Consider the following 8,939-nt stretch of genomic DNA (forward strand, 5'->3'; position numbering starts at 1 on the left):
CCTGCCAGCAGCAGTTAGATTTAGTTAGTAAACCAAAGGTGACATTAACTATCTGACATACAGAACAAGAGAAGAAATTAGAATTAGTCCAAATATTGTGTCACTAAAGTGTGATTTTTTTTTTCTACTGCCAAACTCAGTCCAGTCTATCTAGAGTTGGATGGGAAATGCCACTTTAAATGTCCCTAAGTACTTTCATTTGAGTCACTGTTGCCCAGTCTTTTCAGGGAAGGAGACAGAAAGTACATTGGGATTGTCACCAACAACATAGAATATCCTTTACCAGAGAGCAAGGGAAACCTTTAAGCTCATATTTTCCTCCTATACTTCCATTCTGAATGGTACAGTAGACAGGACTTTCTAACTTTGCAATCAAAGGACCTGGATTAAAATCTAGGAGTTTTATTCATAATGACTGGTGAATGAAACGTAATTGGAATCAGAGTACTCATAGACAAGAGGGTTGTCATAAATGTGACAGGTAATAAAGGACTGGATGCAGCAGCCCTTTGAATCCAAGACATTTAGAAATAGAAATAGAAACACCTAGAAATCACATGGTTGGAACAGAGAAAGTCAGATTCTAGTAAAGTAGAAATCAATATGTAGAAAGAGGCTTTTATTTAAGATGACATAGACTGAATTGAACCATTTTCCTGGACCCTTGGTTCCTTACAGCAGGCAGACTCTCCTGAGGCAGTTAGTTCTTCCATTGATCTACTGAGATTATCTGTAGGGTCTGGCCTAGGGGAATTCTTTTAGCGTTCCCCATACTTCCTCACTGTTCTTGGCTTTTGCCATGCATCCTGGCCTCCTCATCTTTTTATCTATGTCCACTTTGACCCTTCTCCATATCTTTATCCTCTTCCACATTGCTTTGTCCTATTCTCCTGTTCATATTCATACTGTCTTGCCATTCCAGCTCCCCACATTTGCTTTCAAAAAGGAGGGTCAGGTCACTGCTGGAGTGCTATGTCTGGGACAGGGTGAGAATGAAGTGGATGGGGTGGGGGAAGAAGCTTAGTCCTTACTGAGCTTCTTTTCTGCCATGATGGAAAAGGTCAAAAAGAGGGACCAAGTTTTCACTTCACTCCCTGATTACTCCCCAACCCCTGTAGCTACATCTGTGGTATTTTTGCCCATGTGCATCTTCTAACTCCACTGCCAAAAGCTCATATTGGGACTCAGTCTTTGTAGTTGGGTCAATTGTCTTGCCTCTAGCAAAATACCCATTTGAAATTATTTTTGAAGGAAACCATTTCTCTAAATGAATCCTGGATCATCTTGTAAAAGTCCCAAATTTTGCAACTGATGCCTTGCTTTCTCCTCATGTTTGAGAACTCCCCTATGTTCTACCCCTGTATACCCTACTATGAAATTATCATTGGGATAATCAGTATTGAAATAATATTTTATTGTCAATGTAAGACTCTCCAAAATGACTTCCTGGAAGATAGACAAATAGTCCTTATAATCTCCCTATTCCCTCGCTCACTTTCTCCACTTATTTCTCTGGACTTGGTATGTAGTTTCTCATCCCTGGAACTAGGAATCCTCATATATTATTTCAGGTGAATAAAGGAGCTAAGAGCCCTGGGTATGGTCACATTTAGCCAAGCCTTATGGAGAATAAACAAAAACTGTGCTTAGAAGGGTTCTAGAAGAACCTGGGGCGGGGAGCAGGACAAGGAGAATGAAATGGTCTGCACTCAGGGTGATGGTACTGCTGATGACTTTCTGGACCCAGGTGCTGTAGGGGGCAATGCTGGTGAAAGATCTAGTTTTGATTCCTGCTGAACAGTCCCAGTCCCAGTTCATGATCCCAAACTGGTAATAGATATCCTGAATCCGACATATTAGGGGGCCACCTTGGTCACCCTGGGGAAAGAAAAAAGACAGTGAATAAAAAATTAATTGTGGTGAGACTTCTAGGTTGTGTCTAGAGCTATGAAATAGGGAAACTCAGGTTCAATGTGAATTCTTTGGGATAGAAAGACCTGGGTTCAATGTAGGAAACTGGAGTTGCCTGGGTTTCTTTGGGGTCATTAGGCAACAGGGATGGGTGAGTCTTATTGGGCTGTCTCTTACCACACATATTTCAGCTGAATATAAAGGCATGAGGACACAAAGCACATCATTCTGGTAGGTCTCAGACTTTTTGGGGATGCCCCATCCAGCCCAGGATGTTTTCACATCTGCCCAAGTCAGAGATTTTTACTCTTCCCTCCAGAAGTTCCACTGTACCTTCTAGGGCTAAAGGAGCATGACAAAAAAGACATCAGTGTTAAAATGAGGGACATTGAGAAGTAACAAATAGGCTATTGTCAATTCTTCTATAGCTTAATGACCTAGATAGCCTCCCCACAGCTGATCCTGTGGTGCCCACCTCTCCATCTTTTTATTCCGGATTCCCGATTTCCATACTGATTTCCCCCAATCTAGGGGAAAACCCACTCTAAACAAACAAACAAAAACCCAAACTAGGTATGTTTCTTTGTAGCTCTGGAGTATTTCTGTCTTTTTCTGGTTTGTCAGAGGTTCTGGGAGTCAAAATACCACAGCTCTGTTACAGAGTGATCTTTTCCCATGGAATTTACTGCTGATATCATTTATATTATAAGCCACTTTTTGTATATGGAATCCTACCTAATATTGTTACATGTTTCACATCTAGTCTCCCCAGTGAAATGGAAGCTTTATAGAGCTGAGGCTTGTTTCTTATATTTCTTTGTACCTGTTCCATTGCCCTTCTAGATAAGAATTCTAGATATTGATTTCAATTTCAATTTCGATTTCAATTTCAATTCAATATTCAATTTCAATATTGATTTCTTATCTAGAAGCTTCCATTTCACTGGGGAGACTTGATGTGAAACATGTAACAATATTAGGTAGGATTCCATATACAAAAAGTGGCTTATAATATAAATGATATCAGCAGTAAATTCCATGGGAAAAGATCACTCTGTAACAGAGCTGTGGTATTTTGACTCCCAGAACCTCTGACAAACCAGAAAAAGACAGAAATACTCCAGAGCTACAAAGAAACATACCTAGTTTGGGTTTTTGTTTGTTTGTTTAGAGTGGGTTTTCCCCTAGAGAACCATAGAGAACCAATCATAGAGAACCATCCAGGAGTAATGCCAAAGTGCTTGACTGAATCCAGAAGAAAAATATACAACCTCCTTATTTTACAAATGAGGAAGCTGAAGCACTGAGAAGTTAAGGGGCTTGCTCAAGATCACATAGTAAATGACTGAGACAGGATTTGAACCTAGGACTTCTTTACTTCAAGTCCAGGACTCTACTACACCACATTGCCACTTAGTTGCTGTGTGACTGGGCAAATCACCTAATTTCTTCCTTGAGTCTCAGGGACCTCACCTATAAAATGAGGATCCTAATAGGACCTATCTCAGAGAGTTGGTGCGAGATAATTTATATAATATTCTTTACCAAAAAAGAGCTTTTGTTTTGTTTGCATTTTACAAGTAAGCTTTAGTTGTTAGTTTAAAATTTGTTTTGTTATTAGTTTCTTTAGTTTGATGTATAAAAGTATTCCTTATGATTAAGCATTAATAAAAATTCACTTAAAAATACCCTTGTTGTACTGCCTAATAAAATGTGCTGCATACATTTTCGCAGGACTTCCCACCTTCCATCCATCCCCATGCCTCATCTTTCCTAATCTTGTATCATTGAAAACCTTCAAATATGAACTGATTCTCTCACTGGAGCATCACAGCATCTTACAGTTGCTGCTGATATTATTACCTCCCTATGAGGTAGATGCTCCAGGAATAACTATCCCCATTTTGCAGAAGAGTAAACAGAGCCCTGGAGTGGTTGTGACACAGGTCCTAGAGTTGGCCACCAAAGCCGTGTTTTCCTTCCATGAAACTCTCTAGGACTCTCTCCAATATACTTCCTCTTTCCACCAGCAGCAACACATCAGTTTGAATTGAGTTGATGTCATTCTCAGAAGGCCCTGAGAGGTTTCCTGGGATGGAAATGATGCTGTGAAATTCTAAGAAGTCTTGTTCTTGCAATTTCTGGGAGGGCCCAGGGAGTAACTAAAGAGTAAAGAAACAAAAGGAATCTCTCCCTCCAGTAACATTGGGAACCAAGGAAGGGGTGACTGGTGCTAGCAAACAAGACCCTCCCAGATTGATGGTGGTGGGCTTGGCCTGCCTAGTAAGGGAGATGTGGCTCACTTTTCCCTGGTGTCACCCTCATAAAATAGTACTATCACCATTAGATACCTTGACTTTCTCTGAGTTTTCCCCAGCCTGCTATCCAGCAATGTCTGGTTACTTTTAATTCCCAGGGTCCTAGTGGGACGCAGATGGGCAAAATATGTCTTCTGTAGGAGATTTGTTGGATCAGCTTTACTAAGGCGATGTCCCTAAACTGGCAAGGAACATACCCAGATGTAATGACGATTTTATCCATCCTAGGGAAAATATTCTCGGTGTTCTGGAAAGGTGGCCAAGAAACCAGTGGTTGGGTAGGCATAGATGGAGCCAAGCATCATGGTATAAGTATTATTGGACCTGGTAGGAAATAGAGCAGACATACCCACAATCTCAGAGTCAGGGGAGACCCTCTATTGTGGCCCCCCCACCTCCCCAGCCCATCCTGACTCTACCCAAGGGGAGCACTCACAATTGGAAGCAGCTGGCAGCTGTTAATAATCCACTCTGGGTTGATGAGGGTGGCACCACACCAGTTCATGCCTTTATAACTCAGGCTAGCTTGCCAAGGTCAGTGTCCACACTGGGGTCGAAGCTTGGGGTGCCCACACGCTGTAAGGGGGGAGGAAAGTTCTCCTGAGCACAGGCCTGCCAACCTGCCCCAGGCCCCTCCCTGCTTCCCTGTCCCAGCCAGTTCCACCTGAGGAGCTTGACGTTCTGGCCTGTTTTGAGTTCTGGCCCATGCCAAGGGCAAGACCTCCCTCCCTTCTGAGGCCCCAGGCGCCTTACCCCCCACAGTTCATTTCCTAATGCTTGGCCACTCTCTTCCTTCCATCTAGTTTGTTTTTTTTTTTCAAAATCTTAGACTTTTAGGCCCCAAGTCTTACCTTCATATGCATCTTTATCTGGATCAACTGGCAGAGGGGGATAAGGAGAGAAGAAAGCTGTTATTGGCCAAAGAGTTGTCTCAGAGCCAAAATGTTTTTGTGTATGTGGGAGTGGGGGTGGGGGTTACTGCTGCCCCCCCCTGCTCCTACACTGGGGGGCATTACTGCTGCCCCCCTGCTCCTACACTGGGGGGCATTACTGCTGCCCCCCTCTCTGTCCCCTACACTGGGGGGCATTACTGCTGCCCCCCTCTCTGCTCCTACATTAGGGGGCATTACTGCTGCCCCCCTCTCTGCCCCTACACTGGGGGGCAATACTGCTGCCCCCCTCTCTGCCCCTACACTGGGGGGCATTACTGCTGCCCCCCTCTCTGCCCCTACACTGGGGGGCATTACTTCTGCCTTCTCTCTGTCCCCTACACTGGGGGGCATTACTTCTGCCTTCTCTCTGTCCCCTACACTGGGGGGCATTACTGCTGCCCCCCTCTCTGCTCCTACATTAGGGGGCATTATTGCTGCCCCCCTCTCTGCCCCTACACTGGGGGGCATTACTGCTGCCCCCCTCTCTGCCCCTACACTGGGGGGCATTACTGCTGCCCCCCTCTCTGTCCCCTACACTGGGGGGCATTACTTCTGCCTTCTCTCTGTCCCCTACACTGGGGGGCATTACTGCTGCCTTCTCTTTGTCCCCTACACTGGGGGGGGTTACTGCTGTCCTTTCTCTGCCCAGTCCAGGCCTGGGGCTGCCCCCCGCTCAGTGGTGCAGCCTGTCTGCTGCAGCAGGACAAGCTGGAAGGCCAGGTCGGCCTCATCCACGGTTCGTCCTCTTCCGGCTCTGGGGGCTGCGCTCCCCTCTCCTCCCCTTAGCCCTGGGCAGCCCTCTAGCACCTCCTGCAGGCTCTGAAGGCTGCTGCAGACTGCCCCCACCCCCAGCTCCGGGCGTCCCTGCTGCCTTGGGCCTGCTCTGCACATTTCCCACCCTGGCCAGTCCGGCCCCAGCCTGGGCTCCAGGCCGAAGCAGGATGCTGGCCCCCAAGACCCGGCCTCATCTCCCCAGAGGCCTGTGCTTGGACCCCAGGTCCCCTTCCAGCTCAGGCTGCCTACCTCCCTGTCCCACCAGGGTTGGACCAGGGTCAATGTTTCCTAAGGACACATGCTTCATTTCCAACTTTAACATTTTCTCCATCTTTTTCTCAAGTTGCCAAGCAACAAAACAATCCAACCCTGATTTTTGCAACTGGCTCTTCCAGGCAGATCTAAACTTCTGGCAGTGTCCTCCTGAGTCATTGCCCCCAACCTGGGGGGGGGGAGGCTTATTGCTGCCCTCCTCTCTGCCCCCACACTGAGGGGTGGGTTACTGCTGCCCTCTCTCTGCCCTGGAGGTGGGGGGGCTGCCCCTGCTCACTGGTGTGATGGAGATGAGGATTGCATCTTTAGAGGCCCTTATGCAAATTCATGCAAATCCAGAGGTAGGAAAGGGCAGGGGAAAACTGAAGGTCAAGCAAACCAGAATGGTAGACCACAGGACCGACTAAGAGGCATAATATCAAACAAAGCTGGAAGATAGATGGGAGTCAGACCAGAAAATTCTTGACTGCCAGGATAAATTATTATATTTAAAAATATATTATTTTATGTTTTGTATAGTCTATTCTATCTTATCATATAATATGTTATAGTACATTACATTGTATTATGTATTATATAATGTTGTTATTGCATTACTTTGTATTATATAATGTTGTTATATTATAGTATAGTATATAATGTTGTTATAGTTATATTATAGTATATAGTACATATAGTTATAGTATATTATAGTATAGTAATATATTTATTATATTATGTTATATTTTTTATATCTCTCCATTTCACCTAGAGTGGCATTCACAGAAGGGACTCTCACGCTGATCAGCAGGGGAACTTTAAAACTTGCTCCACCTGGAGGGACTGGTAACAGTTTTATATTAAGGGTAACAGTTATATATATATTAATATATTATTATTATATATTATCACAGAATTAATTATATATTATAGCAATACATCATTTTATTATATTATAATTAGATATTAATTATATAAATACTGATCATATTAATAAATTATATAAGTATTATATATTCTATTAATTTATTATGTATTATATATATATCATATTAAGTGCTGACCATCAGAAACATTTGATAGTAGAATAATCATTGTCCATAAGAGTATCCCATGGGGTGGACGGAGTCAAGATGACAGAGAAAAGGCAGGAACTCCTTTATTCTTCCTCAAACCACGCCAAATCCAAAAAGACTGAGTGAAACAATTTTCCAGTCCAAGACAGTTGGGAAGATCCTTGGGAAGGGTCTATTACACAGGGGTTAGAAATGACCAGCAGTGTAGCCTGGGCTAGGCCAGTGGGAACCAGTTCCAGACATCCAAGAACAGAATTTGGGGTGCCTGGGTCAGTGGCAGTGGTGGTGGTTTCCAGACTTCATAGACCAGGGATTGTCAAGGACAACTTATAAAGTCAGCTGGAAAACTCTGCCACCCCAGGGTAAGAGGGCAGTTCAGTCCAGCAGAGGTCTCAGCAGCAGGTCCAACCCCAGTGAACCAGGAATAGGCCTCGGGAACCTCTCCACAGCTACTTCTAGAGCGTTCAGCCCATGGATAATAAGTGTATCGGGGGAGATTGCAGAAGTCTCTTTGCTATCCCTGAAGCAGGACTCTGTTGCTTTGCCATACTTAGGTAGTCTGGTGTCCCAGTCTCAGGAAAAACAGTAGAAGCACAACAGAACTTACTGTCTTAGTGGAACAAGGATCCTCCTCACAGCTCCATGGCAGAGGGCAGTGCTTGTGGTCAACCACAGAACAGAGCACAGGTCAGGAGAGTAGTCAAAGCCTCTCGTAAGACCTTGGAGGAATTGAAAACTTGCAGGTCCCTGGAGGTAGCTCTGAAAAGAGCTGCAAAAACCCTCAAAAACTTAGGACAGTGCATCTTCCATTCTGGAAGCAGAGCCCCACCTTAGCAAAGAATTAAAATCAAGTCAAAGTCAAGTAATAGAAGAAAAAAATCTGAACATAGACAATTACTTTGGTCACATGGAGGATCAAAATACATACTCTGAAGAAGATTAAAAATGTCAAAATTTCTGTATCTAAACCCTTCAAGAAAAATACGAATTGGTCTCAGGTCATGGAAGAACTCAAAAAAAGATTTTGAAAATCAAGTAAGGGAGGTAGAGGAAAATTGTGAAGAGAAATGAGAGTGATGTGGGAAAATCATGAAAACTGAGTCAGCAACTTAGTGAAGAAGATTCCAATAAATACTGAAGAAAATAACATCCTAAAAACCAGTTTGGTCCAAGTGGAAAAGATAGTACTTTAAAAATCCAATAAGGAGAAGAGTTCCTTAAAAAGCAGAATTGGCCAAATGGAAAAGGAGATATTTGGCTTGGAACATTTACTACCTTATATCTATTGGATTGGCTTATAGGGCAGAAGGAGAAAATGACAAATGTTGGAAGGGATGTAGGGAAATTAAGATACTGATGCACTATGGGAGGAATTTTGTAGAGCAATTTGGAACTAAGACCAAAGGGCTATAAAACCTTTGACCAAGGAGTACCACTGCTGGGTCTGTATTCCACAAGAGATGAAATACAGGAAGAAAAGAACCTGTATGTATAGGGATATTTATAGCAGTGCTTTTCTGATAGTGGGGAGCTAAAGATTTAGGGAATGGATGAACAAATTGCGGTATGTGATTGAAATGAAATGCTGTTCTGTTATGGGAAATGATGAATAGGATGCTCTTATTAAAAAAAAAAACTTACATGAACAGATGCAATGGGAAATGTATTTTATACAA

At 43.6% G+C, this 8,939-nt stretch overlaps 1 pseudogene; it reads right to left on the reverse strand.

Annotated features, from left to right (window-relative positions):
- Positions 1 to 551: 551 nt before the first annotated feature.
- LOC141496454 (testisin-like) lies at positions 552 to 4,758 on the reverse strand (annotated as a pseudogene).
- Between the last annotated feature and the right edge of the window lie 4,181 nt (positions 4,759 to 8,939).

This window comes from Macrotis lagotis, chromosome 8 (assembly GCF_037893015.1).
Source record: "Macrotis lagotis isolate mMagLag1 chromosome 8, bilby.v1.9.chrom.fasta, whole genome shotgun sequence".
Classification (NCBI taxonomy): domain Eukaryota; kingdom Metazoa; phylum Chordata; class Mammalia; order Peramelemorphia; family Peramelidae; genus Macrotis; species Macrotis lagotis.